The 16,189-nt window shown below is 41.6% G+C and overlaps 1 protein-coding gene and 1 long non-coding RNA gene across 9 annotated transcripts in view; one reads left to right on the plus strand and one right to left on the minus strand.

The window, feature by feature from the left end:
- Window positions 1-16,189, plus strand: part of TNIK (TRAF2 and NCK interacting kinase) — a 392,848-nt gene that overhangs the window by 41,309 nt on the left and 335,350 nt on the right. The window lies entirely within an intron of this gene.
- LOC132684161 (uncharacterized) lies at window positions 1,176-4,775 on the minus strand. Its single transcript, XR_009612584.3, has 3 exons — window positions 4,421-4,775; window positions 3,323-3,432; window positions 1,176-3,033 (listed from the first exon to the last, which is right to left on the minus strand). It is a non-coding gene; the product is annotated as an uncharacterized LOC132684161 (long non-coding RNA).

Raw genomic sequence — 16,189 nt, forward strand, 5'->3', positions numbered from 1 at the left:
ACCAGCATGGTTGGGGTAAGGGCCCTTTGCTGCGTCACAGACTTAAGAGCATCTTCTCACAGTGAAAGAGACAAGGAAGCTCTCTGGGCCCTTTTTAAAAATAAGGGCACTAATGCCATTAATGAGGCTCACTCCCATGACCTAATCACTTCCTAAAGGCCTACTTCCTAATACCATCACCTTGGGGGTTCGAATGTCAACATATGAATTTTAGGGGAGGCTCAAACATTCAGACTGTATCAGGAGTTTTATTGGAAGAGAAGGCCCTTTTGTGGGGTCTTAACAGATCATAGGGATTTGAGCAGGAGAGAATGAGCAGGTGCTCGGGGGAACCAGCCAGTACAAAGACAATAGAAGGGTATGAGCCAAGGTAAATATGTCCAGGGAGAAGTGGGCTGATGGGCCTTGTCCTTCCTAGAAGAGGAGTTCTAGATGAGGCATGAGGGAAGATAGCATTAGGATGGAAGCCTAAATCTCTGCTGTGAGGTAGAGGAGGCAAGACCACAGAGACTGGATTTCATTCACTTGGCATTGAAGATGATTCAATGGCTCTGAAGCCAGTGGGATTTAATCAGAACTGTGCCTGGAGAGGACTTAATTTAGAATCAGATGTAGAGACCTTTTGGAATTAGAAAAGATTGGATATGAGTAAAAATATAGTTTTGTATGTCAGATATTATGTATTTTTATATCTCCAGGTAAAAGGGAAAGGAAAACCTATGTTAATTCTTTGAGTTGTGAACACAGACTATACAGACTCTCTCAAGATTGGGTCTAGTTCACGTGTGAAGAGGGGATCAAGGCCCTAGAAAGAGTCCTCTCTAAGGTACGGTTTTCCTGCTCAGCTCAGCATGGAGTGTTCATGTTCCTGATGCTTCTGGGTTTCCTTCTCATTATTGTGGTTTATGTTGTTAACTTGACCATTTTCCCTCTGGCCTGCATGATAAAAATACCTATAGTTTATTGAAAACCAACTATGTTCTGGGAATTCATAGCACCTGGAAGAATTAAGTGAGGAAACTGAGGCTCCTAGAGGCTAACAACTAAAGTCACGGTCAGGCACAGTAATGATGGAGTTGGGATTAGATACCAGCCTTGTCCAGTCAGAAAACTTCTGTTTCATCTTTATACTAGTGGTAGTGAAGAGTATGAACTCCATTGTTGGGCAGCTCTGCCCTCCGGCTTGCTAAGTGCTCTTCGTCTGGTTATTAAATGTATTTGTGCCCCATTTTCCTCATGTGTAAAATGCGATTAGTCATAGTATCCACCTGGCATATTGTAAGGGCTCAACGAATAGCTCTTTTATGATCACTTTCTTTTATTATTATTTTCTATCACCAAATCCCCTTCTGTCGGCTGTAACTTCCTGGTGCTCAGAAAAAGGCTTAAATTCTGGCACACAAAAAAAGAGGAACATCTTTGAAAATCCATTCCGGTTTGTGTGTGTTGATTGGAAAACTCTAATTAGCTATCTATTTTTTCCCCCGGGACTTTCTTAACCCAGTTTCCATGTTGACACTGTGCACCCTTTTCTCCATGCCCATCCTGGTCACCATAAGCTGCTGTCTGTGCTGTACTCTGGACACTTGATGCCGGTGAAGCAAGAAGCTCTTGATGTTGCCTCACTGTCCCCCTTGCCTTGTCCGCACCAGGGAAGAACTGCCCTCCCCTCCGCTGAAGAGCTATTAGAGCTGTCCTATCTTATTTTGACCATGTGGGGCAAGGAAGAACTCAAGTAACTGATGATAGGAGATTTCTGAAGAAGTCGCTCAGCAAATTTGAAATAGGCTGTTATGAAACCAGACAAGCAGGGCAAAAAAAGCCACCTACTTGCCTGCAGTTATCAGGAAGGGGGAAGACAAAGGATTCAAAGAGAACCAGTTCCCTCTGGGTTTAGTAGTCATCTAAAACTGAAAACTCCTTGCCTTGTCCTTTGTGGGTTCTTCCAGGGCTGGAACACCAGAGATATTCATTAACGAGTCACTGGTGAGGATAAGCTTTGGTGTAATTGCTCAGTTGGCCTTTCCAGGAGTTACTTCTTTCTTGCCTGGCTTTAATGAGCAGTTTTATATACAGATACAGTCTCCAGTAGTCGTAGGATTGATGTCTGGGTCTAATTTAAAATAACCTGAAGTTTTGCTGCTTATCTAAATGAATATTCACAGCAGGAATTCAAGCATGAGTTTACATTGCTAATGTCCTGCAATTCTATTTGTCCAATAACGCTGACTAATTATCCATTCATCTGCACTTGGAGGACCAGTACAAGAAGAGGAGCAGTGAAGTCTTAAAATGATCAAAATTTGAAGTTAAACCTATTGTACCTCCATGAAAATACAAATGGTATTTTTTTTTTTAACCGGGAGACATTAAAACACAGGCAATGCATATGGAAATTTGATGACTTGTTAGTGATCAAAGAAAGCTCTTATTCTTTCTTTCCAGTCACTTCCCCAACCTTGGTGACTGGCAGTGAAATGAAAGCACTGTGAATAGCCAACTAGCACAGTTGACCAATGCCTCCTTTTATCTCCCAGCATTAAGATTATGTTGTCCTGTGGGAGTAGGCATCTACATGTGTAGATGATCCGCTAGGGCTCAGTCTGCCATCAGCCCCACGTTTGTGATGGAGATCATGCAAGGCTATCTGAGTGTGGTTTGTTAATGCGGTCTTCAAACTCGGTTCTTCTCTTGACGGGTGGGGTCTGCCCCCCTTTCCCTTTCAATCTGAATGGGTCTGATGACAGCTTTGTTGTATAAAGTATGGCAGAAGTGACTTCCAGTTTTTTGGGCAAAGGTTTTAAGAGACTTCAGCCTTGACTTCCTGCGTATCAGAATACTTGCTCTGGGAGCAGCCAGCTGCCATGTAAGAAGTCCGACTATTCTGAGACTGGCCTGTGGGGAAGAAGTCTAAGATACTTGTTTGGAGAGGTTGTCTGGAGAGAGGGATGCCAACCAGTGATCTCAGCAAGATGCCAGCATGTGAGGAAAAGCCTTCAGGTGATTTGAGCTTCAGATGGGAAGCAAGAGCCCCTAGAATCATGACAAATAACAAAAAGCTGTTATTTTGAGCCACTAAATTTTGAAGTCATTGGTTATCTAGCATTAGAGAACCAGAGTCAGGAGATGTTTATTCTTCACTCTCAGAGGAGAGAAGATATTTTGACTGTCCAAAATTGTGTATTTCTACAGTCAGATGCTGAGAACCTCTTTAAACTGATGTTGTTGGGGTTCTTTTAAGATTCCCAGTGGACCAAAGAACCCTGTATAAATTGCTGCTCTCATCTGGCTTCTGATTTCTCTTTATTTAACTTTGCCTTACCTGTTTGTTACAAAATTGTGAATATAAATTTCCATTCTTCTGGCATGATATCCATGCAAAGCTAGTGCAAAGCACTGGCCAGAAGAAACACTGGGATGGGTGGGAAGAACCTAGAAATTGGCAGAAAGGACAGAGGAAAAATGATTAGAAGTTAGAGAAAACATGGTGTTCGTACTAAGAATGGAGAGAGAAAGAGAAAACTCCATAATCAAAACTCCTGATTATGGTTAGTTAGCATTTGGCATCCTGAATGAGAAGACAGAGTGACTAGGTGCACTGGTGTTTCTCTGAAAGCCACCAGGCACATGTGGTGTGGAGGAGATGGTAGGATGGGGTTCAATCCCAGCCTTCACCTGTCCATCGAGCTCCTCATCTTCTCAACAATGGGGGAAAGGGGGCTATGGTTTGTGTATTTTAAACAGCTTGGAGTTGAAGGCCATGTACATCTGGAGGCTACATGTGGCCCTTCTGTTCACTCAGTGGAGATACATATCAGGAGAAGAATGTTAGTGCCTTTCAGATTTAGTTTTTAACTTTTTCTTCTCAATAATGGGTGATGGTAGATTGAAGTTGTTTTGTTTCTCCAGATGGAGAAAGTGCTGGGCACTTAGGTACTGAGGATTCTAGGGCAAATTTCACCCAGGGGAACGCATGTTCCTTTTTTTCTTGATGCTTGTCTTGTTGTTGTTGTTGTTGTTGTTGTTGTTGTTGTTGTTGTTGCTTTAATCCCACTACGTGTTTGCTAAATTTTCAATGCGTTTTGGGTTGCGGGTGCAAGGATAAGTAAGAATCAAGTTGCTTACTGCTAATATTTGTCTTTACCCTTTCAGATTCTGGTTTTCTCAAATTTTACCCCAGAGTGTGAGCACAGAGATAAAAGCATTAATTAAATGCACAAAATGAAAATGAAAATAACTATAAAGCACAGTTTAATCCCCCTCAGGGGACACTAATATAAAAGTATATCAACATTTAGCGGTAAACAGATGGGGTAGAAACTGTCTGAGAGATGCTTCTTACTCTTATTCCATGAAATATAATTTTGAGGAAGGGGTGCTGATTGGCACTATAACAATATTTCCTAATGTTGGTACATACATGTAATGCTTTCCCATATATCAGCCTTCATCAGTTCATAGCTGAAGAAAATGAAATTTAGAGATGTTTAGTGTCCTGTTCTACTGGTCTGGGGTTCAGCCATAGGAGAGGTAAGGGGAAGTGAAAGAGGGCTGGTATGTGTTGTCCGAGCCAGAACCTTTAACATTTCATCTCATTATGACAACCCACTGAGGTAGGTACTGTTCTCATTCTCATCTGACTATCAAAGGAACTGAGGCTCGGAGAAATTAAGTAACACAACTGAGGCAGCTGATGAGTGCCATAGCCTGGATTTGATCCATATCTGCCTGCTTTCTGATATCTTCTGCCTCCAAGAGTACAGAATGTCCATCTTCTTCTTTTTCTTTTTTTAATGTTTATTTTTGAGAGAGGGAGAGACAGCATGGGTGGGGGAGAGGCAGAGAGAGAAGGAGACACAGGATCTGAAGCAGGGTCCAGGCTCTGAGCTATCAGCACAGAGCCTGACAAGGGGCTTGAACTCATGAACCGTGAGATCATGACCTGAGCTGAAGTTGGACGCTGAACTGACTGAGCCACCCAGGCACCCCCAGCATGTCCACCTTCTGATACCAAGTAAAGGTCCTTAGTGGCAGAATGAATCTGATGGCCATTACCCAAGCCTCCATGCTGTAGGGGCCTTCCTTGACGAGTCTTGGTCCCCACCTTTGTCAAAGCTTCCCTTGGTGGCTAAATGAGCCACTGTGGTCTTTTCCCTTCATCAGAGCTAAAGCTTTCTTCATTAAATACGATCAGAAAGTTAGGGCTTTCATAAATAAATGATCCACTTTTGCAAAAACTTTCCAAATTGAATGGGGAAAAAAAAACCTCATGTAATATTTTAGTTCTCTATGTAGACTTTTCCCTCCTTTCTATTTAATGAAGAAATAGAATTTATACCAGGTACAGAACATAAATGTAATGTGAGAGATATTATGTTTACCCCTTTTTTTAGAAGAAGCTGCCACCGAGATGATTTTTATGGAAATTATATCTTGTTATGATTCCCATCATACTGTTATGATTTTCTCTTTTATCTTTAGCCTTTTATGGGCTTGGTTATATCAGGATGTGTGCTTCAGAGTAGGTGTGTCATTCACTGCGGGTTATGAAAGCTGACTCAGAACCGTAATTACTGAAGGGATTGGAGACAGGAAGCAGCCATGAGGCACCTGGACTCCTTCCTTTCTGGACTATTGATGATGCTACAGCAGATGCTCGGATGAGCCTAATGTGGTAGATAGGCACAGCTCACAGCTCTTAGATTCTCATGTGTGTTCCATAGTGGGACATCCCCGTGTTTCCTCATGCATACTTAGGGAAGTCCAGCCCGTAGCCAGAGCTTCAAAACACTCGCTAGATGAAAGTTAAAAACATTAAACTCTTGGATGTTCCTGTTCCCCTGGAAAACGGAGGTATAGGCTCTGTTATTCCAGTAGAGTATTTACCCAGTGCCGATTTGCAGAGGGTAGGTGGCTGCTTCATTGCGTACCTGGCTCTCCCTGCCAGTGTGGAACAGCGGAGGGCGAATATTTGCCTCCCAGACTGTTTAAGGTGCCACAAAGCCAATGAAAATTGCTATTTCAATAATGGTGGCCAACTGTCCCCCCAGCCCCACTCCATTTTAAATGAGAGAAAATGGACCACAGCAACAAGGCGGTTTTCATTTTACAAGCAAAAGAGTTTCTAAATTTGCAACAGATAACTCTGGAAAGTTACTGGAATCTTAGCAGTACTGAAGGTCGTCTAGAGAGATGCTTGCTTTCTTTTTATGACACTCCTGCCAAGATCCTCATCATCCCCTGTGCCCACCTCCCTCCCCTTCCACACTGACTGCTGTAAGAGCCGCCCTCGTTCTCTTTTACTTGTTTCTCCCACTTTCTTTGGCTCAACAGCCATTTCTGCTTTTCCTTCCCCTCTTTTACACACTACATACCAGTGGAGATCCCCTTGCAGTCCCCATCCCCTTCTAACTCCTCCTGACCTTTCCTCTCCTGCCCACTACTGGAAGGGCCTCTTCCTGTGTTCTTCTATCTCTACCCACTTCCGCCCCCTAAACTAAGCTCAGCTGGAAGGGCCTCCTCCACTTCTGCCTTCTTCCTCCTTTCTTCTAGGTTTAGTCTTATGGGATCTATTATGATCCCTACAACCAATTACTAAGCTTGCTATTTCAGGTATTCAGTATTGACCCAGTGAACTGAAGAATATCACACTTCCGTGTGCCTCTGTTTGCCATCTGTAAAATGGGGACATGGTCTCTTGCTCTGGCTGGTTAACTTGGGGGATCTTTTCTAGAGAGCCTTTGGACCATGTTTGCTCTCAGTATGTGGAGTGTCTGCTGCACACCGCAGAACTCTGGGTTCTTCTCAGTCCCTGATGCTGTGTTGGTCTGGCTCCAGAGCCCTGCCAGGCAACTCCTGGAATGCACACTGGCATCAGATTTCTGTCATCTAGGAAGACGGTGTAGTGGAGTAACCATAAGGCTCTGCGATTAATGAATGTCTAGTAGCAGCAGGGACCATCACCGAACCAGTAGCAAGTAGACGCTGTGCTTTTTCTTCTAGCTCTTCTTTGGTCATGGGTTATTGACAACGTAATTATTAACTCGGTTGTGCGTTGTAATCCTGGTTTTATAGGCCCACATATACCCGTCCGCCTATACTGTGGCATGAAACATAAATTATGATGAAGTTTAGGCCACACAAGAGTTTTACTAACTGCCTTTTCTCCAGCCCTTTCTTTCTTACCTCTGTAGAGCTCTGATTCTTCTGAGGAGTCAGACAATGATTTCTTTGGCTACAGCTCAGGCTTTTCCTTAATTTCTCACTTGCCTTCCACCTGATTTGGATTTTCAGGCATGAACACGACCCTCTCTGTTAAAGTGTTTGACAACTGTGAATTTTTAATTTAAGTAGTATTTCCTAGTAGGACATCATACTCTTATTTCTAGAGAGTAAACTTGGCTAACAAATAGAGTTTTGAGATTCTCTGTTGAAATTGTGGAGGAGAAAACATCTTCTGCATTGGTTATCCATCGTGACCATTATAACCTGCTACAGGGAATAGAATAGAGTCAGCTGCTTCACCTCTATTTTGAAATTGTTTGAATTAAGTCAGACTGCTGTCTGCTTCTATTTTGTTGCATTTTTTTGCCCTATTGGTGTTAGGGAATTCTTTGTGCATTTGCGTACTTAGTCTTTTCAAGGTATACATTGGTAAAGGAAGGGTAGAAAAATTATAAATCCTTCATGTCGTCCAAATAAGATGTCCAAGAGTCTTATTTATTTCTGAGTTATTTCGTTATCACAGAAGTATTATTGGAGTAGAAAATCGGTAACTTACTATCTGCCTGCTGCTTGAGTAGTTAAAATACTGGGTAATTTGACTAGCTGCATGATTGTTTCTTTTATTTCTTTTCTTTTTTCTTTTCTTTTCTTTTTCTTTTCTTTTCTTTTCTTTTCTTTTCTTTTCTTTTCTTTTTAAGATTTTCTTATTTTTAACTAATGTCAACATGGGGCTCGAACCCACACAACCTCAAGATCAAGAGTCACATGCTCAACCAACTGAGCCTGGCAGGTGCCCCTACATGATTGTTTCTATTCTGTGAAATTGCTTTTACAAATCAACCAACATTTAATGAGGGATACTGATTTAAATGTTATTTACAAAGCCAAAAGAGAATGTCTCATTGCTTATCTAAAGCATCCCATCTACCAATTTTTCTTGTGATTTATTTTTAAGTTTAATTGATTAGAAGTTTTCTCTTCAGAGCTAGACTGCCGGCATTCAAATCCCACCCTTATTAATGTGTGACCTTTGACACACAGTGCTTCCTCCTTTCTCTACCTCCATTTCCTCACCTGTAAAACGGAATAATGGCTGCACCTACCTCTATCACCTTTGCGAACTTATAAAGTCAGCTTTATTGAGTTTCAAGTCAGACCATTCTGAGGACCATTCTTTCTGCCTTAACTATTTCAAAAGAAGATGCTACATTTCAAATTTATAATTACTGAGTTAAAGGTTTGAATTGAGTCAGTGTGTTCCTGGCTTGGCAGAGAGGAAATACTATCTAGAGTGAGAAGAAAAAACTGCCAGAGCCTGGCAACCAAAAGTTCTGGTTTCTACCCCAAGTTCTGTCAATTATGAGCTTGGAAAAATTGCTTAACTACTCTAAGCCTTTGACTCCCTGCCTGTGAAAATGGGGGAAATACTCTTTTCCTTGCCAAACTCACAGGACTCTTAAGAGATTTAATTAGCATAATCAATGAGAGAATATATATGAACTTAAAAAAAATAAACTGCGTTCTGTGAAGTCGGTTTGACTGAAAGCTGGCAGGGATTCTAGATTCCTCAAATTTTCTTTAGATCAGTTTTTTTTTTTAACTCAAGGCACAACTATTTTTAGTAACAGCCAAACATTTGTAAGATCAGATTGCTGATGATTTCTTAACGAATGTGTTATGAAAATTCATTAAATTAATTAACTGATGAAAATTAGTTGCAGTGATGGGAAAAAAGTTGGCAAGTTTTAGTTTCAATTCTTTTTACTTATTGCTTCCGGTGGTTCTCAGTCAGGGGTAGAGGTTTCTGGAAATGTAGGGTGCTGGGGCAGGCATTTTTGGTTGTCACAATAAATGAGGAGTCAGAATGGCATTCGGTGGGCAGGGACGAGGGATGCTAAACCCTTTGCAATGAGCAGAGCAGCCTAGCTTAACAAAGAATTACTGTACTCAGGGGGCGCCTGGGTGGCTCAGTCAGTTAAGCCTCCAACTCTTCGTTCCAGCTCAGGTCATAATCCCCCAGCTCGTGAGTTTGAGCCCCGCATCAGGCTCGGTGCTGCCAGTGCAGACCCTGCTTGGGGTTCTCTCTCTTTCTCTCTCTCTGTTCCTCCCCTGCTCACACACTCTCTCTCTTTCTCAAAATAAATAAATAAATTTTTTTTTAAAGAATTACTCTGCGCACAATTCTAATAGTGCCCCCATGAAAAACAACTTGTTACTAGATTTCTATACACGCACATAGGTTATACTATGGGTACATAGCCACTATTACTTGTATAGAAAACGAGTGGCTATATTTCATGTTTTGATAAATTGGAAATGCTTCTTCCCACTTCTTTTCTACATCGATTTCATTTTCAAGGCTGTAGCCAGGTCCTGTGACCTTTTGTCATTGATTCTCTGTAGATGTGTGTGATATAGAAAGCCAGGTGTAGGTCAAGAGTTGTTGCTGTGAAAAACCAGAACAAGTAACACCTCTCACTGGCCATCAATTTCATAGGATGCAACATTCTTTTTTATTTTTTTGGTCTTTAGTGTTTGTTTTCTTTTTATTTATTTTTTGAATAGGTAATACGTGGACATGGCTCAAAAGTTAAAGCAACATAAAAGGTGTACCTTCAAAAGTCTCATTCCAGGGGCTCCTGGGTAGCTCAGTCGGTTAAGTGTCTGACTTTGGCTCAGGTCATGATCTCATGGTTCATGGGTTCAAGCCCCGTGTAGGGCTCTGTGCTGACAGCTCAAAGCCTGGAGCCTGCTTTGGATTCTGTGTCTCCCTCTCTCTCTACCCTTCCCCTGCTCTTGCTTTGTCTCTCTCTCCCAAAAATAAACATTTAAAAAAGCCTCACTCTTGTGCTTGTCCTAATCTATTCATGTCCCTCTGCCTCCTGTAAGTAGCCATTTTCATGAATTTCTTACCAGGCTTCTCTTGTTTCTTTATGTCAGGAATGGGTATAGATAGTAATGCCCTCCCTTTTGTAATGCAAAGCTCTTGTGTGTCTGATTGGTATCTCATGTACTCATCATCGCCAGTGTATCCCTACACTCTTGCCCTGTGTATGAACTTCCCTCTCACCATATATTTAGCTGCAGCAGGTATTCCGCTTGGAGTCATTTCTCCTGGAGCCTCTGATCACTCCGGGTGGACAGCCTGTGCCCTTGGCCAATCCTGGGCTTCCCTTCACTGCCATCCTTTGCCTCTCTGAGTCAGATCTTGCCTGACTTGTAAAGAGAATATTATAGGCATTGTTCACTGTATTGCTGTCAATATATAAAGGAAGAAATGTTTATATTTCAGTAACAACATTACCGGCATTTTCCCTTACTACTGGAAACTGTGAGTTATGGTGTGGGTCCTGTTCTTCTCTTTGCATTCACTGCTAGGTGATTCACAGCCAAATTTTATGCCCACCACTGGCATCAAGAAAAAGGACTGGTTAGCATGTCCTTTCACTTCCATTGGGCAACAAGTATATATTCCCCTACCCTTTAGTTTTCTTTACACTGATTGCCTCACTTTCTTTTCTTAATTTTGTTCTGTATGTGTCTTTGACAACCTCCACAAATGCTTTTAAAATGAGGTGGGGGCAGCAATAACGGAATACACAGGCCCAGCCTCACGTGGACTTTCTAAAAACAGCATTATTTACCATTCAATTTTTAAAATCTTTTGTGCTGCCATATTCGTGGTAGAAATGGTACCAGTTATCTTTAGTCATTATCACAAGAATGCTGAACCACTAACTATTCAAAAGTAAGTATAAATGGAAACCTATACAAATACATGGTCATTAACATCTCTTGTTTGAAGGGTTTAACACCCCACATAGTTTGTGAATTTTCCTGTTAATTGAGAAGTAACTGCTGACTTACATTTTACAGGTCCCTAAGAAACAGGGATCCCTATGCCTGGTTCCAGGAGTAAATAACAACAGCAGTAGCAGCAATGACAATAACAGCTAGCATTTATTGAACTCTTGTTTTGTGTGAGACTCTGGGCTACATTTAAATGCATTATGTAATTCTTCCAACAGCCCTATGAAGTTGATATGAAATTGCTTCTTTGCTCTTTTATGTCAATTCCCCATGGAGCCCCACATTTAGATTCATCTGACCATCTCCTTCTCATTGGGCCTTTGCATTGCTGAGCCCTCCTGGGGAAAATACTTCCATGGTGTTTATTAGTGCTCCTGGACATTCTGTAAGATGGCTGTTCCTGCTTCCTGCTCCCAGATGCCTTGCTCTGAGCCATACCCGGGGGCCATGCTAAGACTTCACTGCTCCGCTCACCTCCTGCCTTCTTTCTCTACCTGACCTACGTCTTGTGTTGACAGAACTTTGAACTCTTTCTTCCTTCAATTTCCTGCCCTTACACCTATGGACATGTTTCCCTCAAAACTCACCCTCTCCTCTTTCCCCATCAGTGTGCATCAGAATCACATCGGAACTTTAGAAAATTATCAGCTTGCTCCCCGTCGTTTAAGAGGATAGTACAGCAGGTGGGGTCCAGCTGTGTGGGGGTTGTAAAATCTTCTCAGGAGATTCTGATGGGCTCCCTGGGTAAGAATCACTGGGTTGAGCCCTGGAAGACAAAGTGCCTCTTTTGCTCAAGAGTGATCTCTCACTAGGCTCTGGTTCTTAGCCCCCCCCTTTTTTTTTTTTTCTTTTAGGGCTAGACCTGCTCCACCATTATTCCCTTTTGTCTTGAATATTCCTTGGTCTTCCTTTCTTTGCTTCCTCACTGTAGCTTCAAACACAGATTTGGATTCTTCTCTTGATCTTGTGATCACTGGCCTATGTTTCTCCTGCCATTCTTAGACAAGCCTCATAAAGAATAGTTCATAGTTTTTGCCCTATGTGATGCAGACTTTGGTTCTGCCCAAATCGCTCTGGTAAAGATCATCAGTGCTCACTAGAAGCCAAATCCAAAGGGTGCTTTTAGGCTCTGTCTCATCTCAGCTTCTTCGAGGCATATGATGCTCAGGAGACTCTTCCATTGCCTTCTTTGACACCATCCACTCCTTCTGTTCATCAATCTCTTCCACATCCTGGGTGTTTCTACAAATTTTTTTCAGCAACATTGGGAATAAAATAGAATTTTACTTGTTTTTAGAAAACAGAGTAGTAGGAGAGTATAGATGGAGAAGAAATGTCTTCCTGGCAGTGATCTGAATCTAGCATTTTCTCTGAGGAAAATGAGAACTTCAAGGGAAGAATTTGGTGTGATTTCTTAAAACCTCTATATATCTCTAAATATGAAACTAAAAGCAAACTTATAATTTTAAGTCTTTGGTTTAGTCCGAAGATGGAAAGTGAGCTGTGGGTCCAGAGTATGGTTTCCACCAATTCAAGAAAACCTGTCAATACTTGGATCCACTTTTGAGTCTGGTAAGCTTACCGGAAGCTAAGTCAGAACTTGGCCATCCTTGTGTACATATTCCTGGGAGAGCTTTACTATTTACGTATCCTGTGGCACTGACAACGGACCTATTTCCAGAACCTGACTGGACAATTATGTGCTCCCCAGAGCAGGACAACCCATCAATCAGCATTCTTCACTTCCTTCTGCTTTCTTTTTTTTTCTTCATTCTATCTTACCTCAACTCCCCCACTTCATGCAAAAGTAAAGCATGCTTGGTATAGGAAACATGGAAAATACTGAAGAAGAATGGAGAACACAGCAAAGTTTATTATCACCTGTTACTCCATCATTCAGATATAGACACCACTAAACATGTTAGTACATTTCCTCTCAGTCTTCTTAATGCAGACATTCATATACAGGTTTCTATTAATTAAATTGGATAAAACTGTATGTAGTATTGTTTATTCTGTACTTTCTGGCAGTGATCTTTATTCTGTCATGAAAAATTCTTATCAACATGATTTTTTTAATGGCTGCCTAGTATTCTAACATTGAGATGTTCATAATTTATTTAACCAGTCCCCTGTTGTTGAACATTTAGGCCATTTCCAATTTGTGCTCTTATAAATAATGCTACATTTAATAATCTTGAACATAATTGCTCATGCATTGCTAATTATTTCTTTAGGACATATTTCTAGATGCTGAATGTTGCTGGATTTCAGAGTGAGACCAGCACTCTTGTGATTGATTGGCCTCCAGCTAAACCAGCCTCCAAGAGGGAGGGAGGCTCAGGGGCCGAGGGAATTTGCCTACTGCTGTTCACATCTGCTTGAGATCTTCTAGATTGCATGCTGGCTTTCAGAAGGAGGCTTTAAAGAATTTCTTTAGGAATCCATAAATGGCAAGCACTGCCACAAGTGAAATTGAACACATACGCTTCAGAATAAATCCCTATTGGCTAGAGACTGGTTTTGAATTCTCTCTTCTCTGCATGTTTTGGATGAGTTCTAAATTATTTCAGAGAACAGCAGCGGAGCACCTACTATTTGTCAGGCACTCTGCTTACTTCCGGGGATACAGATGAAAATAAGCCCTCAATGGGTTGACTTGCGGTGTAGGAGGCAGATAGGGAGAAGGTTTATGTGGGTGAGAATTGCCCTAAGGGCACAGAAAAGAGTCTCCAATTCTTCAGGCTAAGGGCTGCACAGATGATGTCTGAGTGGAATCTTGAAGAACAAGAACTATCTATTTATTTATGTTTATGTATTTATCTTGAGAGAGAGTGCGTGCTTGTGGAGGGGAGAAGTGGGAAGGGACAGAGAGAGAGAGGGAGAGAGAATCCCCAGCAAGCTCTGCACTGTCAGCGCAGAGCCCCATGCAGGGCTCGACCCCACGAACCGCGAATCACGACCTGAGCCGAAGTCAAAAGTCGAGTTGTACACTTAATCCACTGAGCCACCCAGGCGACCCAGAACTATTTATTTTTGCAGAGAAGTGAGGGTGTTCTGTGAGGAGGGAATGACATGTGCAGAATCTTGGAGTTGTGATGGTGACTTGACAAGTCCAGGAAATCATGGAAACCTTCCCATAAGTGGTGTCTGGGCAGAACTTCCCAACCTCAGTGCCACACAAGGTAACACATCTGCATAGACAGTGACTCTGTCAGTCCTAGGGCCTGAATCCCTAGGCCCTGGGCAGGTTCATCCTTTACCTCATTGTGCCATATGAAAAAGGTAACACTGGTTTGGGCACATGGCAGAAGGATAATGGCCAAGAAGGTGGAAAGTTGGGCTGGGTGCAGGTTGTGAAGGTCTGTGTGGGCCCTGCAACGGGGAATCTGGATTCCGTCATCAGCTATTTAGGGACAGTGCTTCTATTACAGACTACTGTGCAAGGAGAAGATATAGGTCCTCGAGTTGCATACAGAGACACATGCAGCTGGCTTACAATTTTGCAATCTTAACAATTCCACAGTATGCATTCTTTCCCCCTAGATAACAATTTGATGCTATTAGCTCTGCACACTGACCTGTTTCACACCTCTTTGGGGAAAATACAGCAATGTTGGAATTACACAGTGGAAACTTGCAGTCGTGAAGTCTGTTTTGAGCTGGCACAAGGTGACAGTCTAAGGAGGACTGATTTGAAAAGTGCTAATAGTAAAGCATCAGTTATTTTGGTGTCTCCAAAAGTTCTGTGCTATTTACTGTGACTGGTGTGAAAAGAATCAGTAAATGAGAAAATTGTGTTTGGGCCAACATCAATTCAGCCTCCACGTATTGCCACTGTATTTTCTCCTTCCAGCACTTCCAGCTCTACACATATCACTTCATCTCTAAGATCTAAGAATTCTGCAGCAGCAAGGTTAAGAAAAAAAAATGTTAGGATGCCTAAAGAGGTATTAGGACACGCTTTGCTTTACTATTTTTGTGTCTTGTAAATGTTGTAGATCTTGACCATAGAACTAAGCAGAAAAGAAAAAAAAAAGTGTTTATGTTGTGTTACAGGAATAGTTTCATTGAGAAGTTACGTACTGATGTCTCATGTGTATGGATTGTCTGAATGTATTTGGATTTTAAGAAAGTATACAAGCCTTTGCGTATGTATTTTCTATGAAATATAAATGTATTACAGTGATATTTCTGTTTCAAATGTAAATACAGTTTTTAAATATATTATCATTTTGCAAGTCCATTTGTTTGCAAGGAGTAGTTAATTTTTTTTTAATTCTTTTAAACTCAAGTGTAGTTGACACCAGGAGGAATTTTATTTTATTTTCTCTTTGTTCTTAACTAATGGGACTTCAAGATTAGGGGGACATAGGGTTCACATGAGTAGCTGAACAGTGAGCATATTTTCCTGCCAGTTACCATGGGGTATTTAGGAACCTTGTTTCCTGAAGCCCACCCCACATTTTTCTGAGCAATGGTATAACATGAGTCAGAGACACTCAGAAATACCATATTAAAATTCAGAGACATTTCTGTGTTGTCCAACTTCTTAACCCCCTCCGCATACTAACAGAAAGGTAAGTAATATACTTTTTGGTCTGTCACCTCTCTCTGTCCATCAATCCAGCCATGACTAATAACAGCGGAGTTCGGCAGACCGTGGAAAACAAGGCAGGCATTCAGTAGGAAAATCACAGACAGATGCCCTTAGCACTCTTGTATCGAAGGCTTTAGAGACTGACACGTCAGACCTGCAGTGATTCGTGGGGGTGTGAATAGACTTACCAGATGTCACATTTCAGAGGTTCTCAGATGAAGTTTCCTTTCCTTAATCTCTTTCTTGCCACCCCTTGCCCACTTTCTGGTCATCTTGTGCTATCGACATATTCCTGGCAATTCAGACTCTTGGTGGGAAGCAGGTTTATCTTAATTTTTATAAACATACTTGCTGGAAAGTAAGTCTGAAAAAACAGCCTATGCCTAATGGATTGATATTTCTTTAAGTCTTCCGTATTGGTCTATTTATATATTCTACCTTTAATGATATCATCATTGGAATTACAATCCACAAAAATAATGGATTGAGTCTAAAGAAAAATGTTTTAAAAATGGCCTTCTGAAAGTCAAATTAGTCAATCAACAATGGTCAGGA

This window comes from Panthera onca, chromosome C2 (assembly GCF_046562875.1).
Source record: "Panthera onca isolate mPanOnc1 chromosome C2, mPanOnc1 haplotype 2, whole genome shotgun sequence".
NCBI lineage: Eukaryota > Metazoa > Chordata > Mammalia > Carnivora > Felidae > Panthera > Panthera onca.